We start from the raw sequence: 6,000 nt of genomic DNA, 5'->3' as shown, positions 1-6,000 counted from the left end.
GGGACTAGCAAGTGCCTTCGGTATGGGAAGATAGAAATATCTTGGAAGCCATAGAAAAGTATTTCATCGTGAGCTAAGCCTCATACTTTCTGTCATTTATTCTAAATCCACTGAGCTGAAAGTAAAAGAAATTGGATTACTATTGAAAATTGAGAAAATAATATAGTATTCCAAGAGCAGTATACAGCTCTTAGTTATATATATATTTTTCTGACAAAGTGTTTAAAACAAATAGAAATTTCCCCTCAAGAGTTCATTGTGCTGCAGTGTCGTTTTATTAGGCAGATGGTCAGCAGTAAAAAACAGCTATAGAATATGCTCTACAAAGTCAAAACACACTGCACCGCTTTATCAATTTTCTTCCTACGGTCGTATAATTCATTATTGTTTATTCAAGTGGTGAGAAATTGCATCAAAAAGTTACAGAAATAGCTAACATAAACCTGTAACTTTCTTCTTCTTTTCTTTCCGTACTTTGTCTTACTAATTATTCAGTTATTGCTAAATTCCTTTTTCTTCCTATTATGGTCATATATATATATATAAAAAAAAAAACAACCTCAACTCTACACTTGTATTATGATCCTCTTCTAAAATTTTTAAATTTAAGCCCATCTCTGATGCTTCCAATTTAGCAGCATTGTGTCCCTTCCAATGACATACAAACAGTGGGTAGTTACAACTCCTTTCTGCACAGTAGATACTGTTACCATGGCAACGGTGGACAACAGAACAGCAGCACACCAGTAAGTTCCCCGCACTTTAATAAATGGTTCTCTTTTATCTATTGCTATATTCATAGCCGATTCAAAATTTAAAATCAACAGGATGCTGACATCTGCAATACCCATATAATAGCATAAGAAAACGTCATTCTATTTTCCCTCGACTTTTTATATACCCTCCATACTCGGTGCTTTTCAGTATGCAGATGACTCATCACTACAATATCATCGTTTGCTAAAATAGAAGAGTGGAAAACAGCAAGCAATGTAGACTGAGCAAACACCTCAGTATTTTATGTTTAGCTTTTGTGAGTGTGTGTTTGTGTGTGGGCATAGATCTCTTTCCCTGAAATTCATATGGATAGAGTCAAGGATCCGACTCCATCAGTTTGTTTTTTTTTTTTTTTGTTTTTTTGTCCTCACTTGCATAACATAGGACTTCCAGGCCCCTCAGAGTCTCACTGTTATTTCTGGAGGTGTCCATGAAGGAGTGTCACCTGTACAAAATCACTTTTTTTCAACCGTAACAGCAGCAGTGACCCACACTCCAATGCACTTGAGGTCTAACCCAGTCTGATCCTCAGACATGCTTTGTATGGTCTCATGTACTGATGTCACCAGTGCACAGGGCCCTCCGTGGTGCCTTTATTTCCGTCTGATCTCATACCTCTGCCCTGATGCCTATACATTTTCTCAGTATGAGCTCCCTGTGGTTTTCAAATGCTGATCCTTCTCCCTAGGATGGTGTCCTTGGACTCATATACTTGGGGGATTTTCTGTTCTGCTTTACGAGATCATCCATCACCTCATCCAGGAGTCCTTCCCTGACCCACCAACCCCCTCACCCCTTGACCTGTGAGTGAACACTCCCCTTTTAGACTCATTTTTAATGAGATTTCTACCTCTGTTAGAAGTGGAACCACATTACCTAGCTAATGATTACCTGATGGCCTTAGCTAGAACTTTGCTCCGGTACAATCTTGAAGTGATGAAAATGAACATCCACTTTTTGTTCCTGATCTTAGGGAAAAGCATCCAGTCTTTCTCCACTAAGTATGATGCAGTCTGTGGGTTTGCATAAGTGCCCTTCATCACGTTGAAGAATTTCCTTTCTATTCCTAGTTCCTTTCTATTCAGTGTTTTTTGTTTGGTTGAGTTTGTTCAGTATATTTATCACAAAAAGCTATTGATTTTGTCAGATCATCTATATCTATTCAGATTATCCTGTGATATTTATTTTTATTTTTTTTTACTGTACTGATATGATGTATTACATTGGTGGTGATTTCAAGATTTTGAACCAACATCACATCCCTGGGATAAGCCCCATGTGGTCATACTGTATAGCTCTATTTGCCTATCTATGTATATTTATCAGTATATTTTTGTGGTCATATTAATAAAAGCTATTTATTTGTAGTTTATTTCCCTTTGGCTTTAGGGAAACACTCCAATTCCATACTTTGTTGCTAATGAGGTCAATTCCTTTGAGAAGAGATTAGGAGTTATCTGTTTTATGACCTGAATTTTCCCCCAAACAAATCTCTGATCCAGGGCTCCGAATCTAGAGCTGGGGACAGGAGCAAGCTTCTATCTGAATATCTTCACTTAAAAAACTGAGTACTTGGTTGGGGGGGGGGGGAGAAGGGGCCTATGTTCTTCTTGACACAAGTGTACCTACTTCTAAGCTTATAGAAGTGCTCTTGGGTCCTCACTATTCTCAGCATGTCATACCAAGTGTAGGGCCTCCAGTCTATTTGAATGGAAGAGGGACAGAAAATAGAGCCTTCACCTATTGGCCACACTCATCTAATAATTAGCCTCAGCAATAGGTACCTGGGGGCAGGATGAGAAATGTTGGAATCCAGCTCCTCCTGTGAAGAAAGCCCTCTGGCTGGGAGCTGGTAAAGGGTGAATCTCTCCCTCATGTTGTAGTACTCTGGAGTGCAGTCACCACCTCATTGAGGGAGGCATCAGACCTCATTCAAATATCATAGATTCTTGCTTTTCTTACTGAATTTTTGTAGATATTTTCGATAGTTTTTTTTTTTTTTTTTTTTTTTTTTTTTTTTTTTTGCCATTTGACCTTAGGCTTTAAGTGCTTTTTGTTTTTATTTTGCTTTGTTTTCATTTTTATCAGTTTCACTGGGGAATGGCTCATTAGAATTCCTCACATTGTCTTGCTGGAAGTCCACTCAAAATTAACAACAGAAGTTTAAACAAAACTATTCTAGGTAATAAATACTAAGATTTCATTCTAAAAGAATTTCAGGAGATATCACAACCACAAATATAGGCATTTTACAAAGAAATAAGAAAGGAATATAAATAATGGGAAGTGGTAAAATGACATACGACAGTAAAGTAGGATTTCCTAGGATTAAATTCTGGTTTTGAAACTTATTTGATCTGTAAAAGTTGGTTAGTTAATTTAGTTCCCTAAGTCTTACTTTGTATAATTATAAACTATAGTAATAATAATAACCCTTTACTGATAAGAGTTCTATCTGGATTCATTGAGATAATAAAGATAAAGCACTTAGTATGGTGTCTGGCATAGGTAAATAAATGTTTTACAAATATTATCTACAAATATTTTTAGTAGAGTACAACCAAAGCTTTAGTTAAAGATAAATTTATAGAATTAAATATTAAGTGAATTATTACATTAAGAGGAAACACCAGACTGGTTCAACTCCAGAAGGATGAACACATCACTAAAGTAAAATAATCAATGAAAATTTAATCTGAAATTAACCGCCAGAAGTTTTTAAGTGTAGATAAATCTGCAAGGTGTGACAAATCTAATTAAAAATATTGAGAATGAATACTCCAATTTATGAATGAAACTATGAAATAATTGACCACTGAATATATAAAGGACATTTCTGCTGGGACATAATACAAAACCTATATTAGAAGTAGAAGTTAAGAAAAAAAAGAATAGAAGTAAAATTTGTTCATAATTAGTAGCCAACAGCCCTTAACCCCTTACACCTGGGTATAGTGTATTGGGACGTTTCCTAACTTTAAACCTAACTTGAGTAAAATGACCTAGAAAGCATTTTTAGAGACTTATGTGCATTCTCTTGTTGCATGTTGCCTCTTCATCAAGAGAGAAGTGTTTCATGGAGACAAAGACCACTGTTTGCTTTACTCTGGCAGCTTGAGCCGAGGTTTGGCTGACTGCTGCCTGGAAGTTCCAAAGGAAAGAGTGAGAGACTGGCTGGCTGCTCTGCTGGCAGAGTCAATGAGACTGCCAGATTGAGAGGAGCATATATTTCCTGAGTTTGCCAGGACAAAGAATGGGTGGAGCCTATGGACCAGATATGGAGCCATGCATCAAAAAGAGCCGATATCTTACAACCTGTTGGAAAAGGCTGCCTTTTGGGGACAAATATACATGATCATAGAGAAGATGGAATTCATGAACATCCCTGTGGTCTGAGAAGAAAATGAGTTACTAGAAGAAAAAAATAAATGTATTCATGTCAAGGAGGCTACAGTTGAGAGATCCCAACAGCTGGGGAGAGATTTCCTCAAAACACTCTGAAGATGCTCAGGAGAAAAGAGTCTGGCTATAAGCCTATCAGTTTCAGGGAATCCCAAGGTTAAAACTGTAAGCTTGCTGGCCAAAAAAGCAAATTTCCACTTACCTCATCTATCTTCCTTCCAAGCCTCAATCCTAGTAGGGACAGAAACTAAGGTTAAATGGATGAAGTAGGCAATGGTAGCAGTAAGTGGAAGAGAAAAAGAAACCAATTATACTTCCTTAATAGGAGGCTTGAACTTTATAAAAGGAGGAGGAGCATACTTTGTAAGAGTGAAGAGAGAAGCTATCTTCTTAGATATCTTCTTAGCTATCTTCTTATCTCCTTAGAAAAGTCTAAGAGGCAAAATCAGAACCAGATAAAGAGATTTGAATAAGGTTGACTCCTGGATTATAGAATGTTTATTAACTATACATAGTAGCTCTGAATAGGAAATAAGTTGCCTATGAAAACACATGGAGAGAAGCTTAAAAATTGTGAGACTATTACAAACAACTTCATGCCCACACAATTATCAGGAATTTTATTTAAAAAACATTTTTTGTTGTTAATTTTAGATAATGTTACTTGCTCAGGAAAACAGGCACTCAAAAAACATTTTGATTTAACTGATAAATAAACAAAGAAACTTTAGTGAGATAGTTCCATATTAAAGACATGTATCAATTAATTTAAAATATAGTTAATTTTTAATGTTTCCTAAAAACATTAATTAAACCACAACTTAAAACATGACCAAAAAATATCTATCTTTAAACCAAAAGAGAAACCCTAAGAAAATCTATAGGAATAAAACCACAAACTTCATTTTTAGATGAAAGAGAAAAGCTTACTAGAATGAAGGTTTAAAGAGCATGTTCCTGGTGGAAAAAAATAACACAGTGTTTTTTCATTCTTCACATGTCTGACTGACCTAGAAGAGCAATTATAATCAACATCCTAAAGAGATTCTTCTACCTGACTATATTATTCCACTAAATTTGGAATTTAAAAACTGCAGAGAAAAAGCACAACAAAAATTAAATTTGTCTAATGGGATAACTTCATATAATATATAATTTCATATAATATATGAAACTTCATATATATATAACTTCATATATAATTTCATATAATTAGAATCACACAATATGTAGATTTATGTGTCTGCATTCTTTAATTTAGCATAATCTGTTCACCTGTGATGACTAAGTCATCAGTTTGATTGGGAGATGGGAAAATTGGGGATTTGCAAAAGCAAAGCAAAACTGCTCTGAAGAGCTAAACAGCTCCACATAAACCTATACAATATGTTGTTCCTGTTGTTATAGAGTGTGTTTCTGAAGATTATGTTCCATTTTAGAGAGTGTATTTGATATTTTTTTTTGTTCCCATGGAAAGAATCTATACGATTAAAGATAATAAATTATAACATGAATATCTGTCCCTAGATTGTCTCAAATTATGTCTTTCAATTCTCTACATGGTCTATATTCAGATAATTTAAGGATTACATGTATGGTGAGAAATTTAGCATTTTACCCAATACCTACAGCTCTCCTGGGGAAGGCAGGCTTAATTCTCTTGTTATTTTTGATTTTATACATTTCTCCCTTTGGACACTATTCTAAAGTCCTTATTCTTCAAGCTAAAGTGGGCTATTAAAGGTGACATAGTTTCACTTAATTTTGGGGATTTTTTTTTGGGGGGGGGCAGTGGGTTATACCTCTATGCATCACATCCAA

At 35.3% G+C, this 6,000-nt stretch overlaps 1 protein-coding gene across 5 annotated transcripts in view; it reads left to right on the top strand.

Moving 5' to 3' along the window:
* The first annotated feature begins 713 nt into the window (after positions 1-713).
* Positions 714-6,000, top strand: part of LOC144281704 (uncharacterized) — a 76,449-nt gene continuing 71,162 nt past the window's right edge. For 3 of the 5 annotated variants that reach the window (XM_077844416.1, XM_077844415.1, XM_077844413.1), the window contains exon 1: positions 714-746. The gene's annotated coding sequence lies outside the window, so the exon portion shown is untranslated. The remainder of the gene's footprint in view (positions 747-6,000) is intronic. The other 2 variants (XR_013350127.1, XM_077844414.1) reach the window with 1 other exon arrangement.

Source organism: Canis aureus, chromosome 13, assembly GCF_053574225.1.
Source record: "Canis aureus isolate CA01 chromosome 13, VMU_Caureus_v.1.0, whole genome shotgun sequence".
Lineage (NCBI taxonomy): Eukaryota > Metazoa > Chordata > Mammalia > Carnivora > Canidae > Canis > Canis aureus.
Note: the sequence above shows the minus strand (reverse complement) of the source record. Positions and strands in the feature narration are given on the sequence as shown.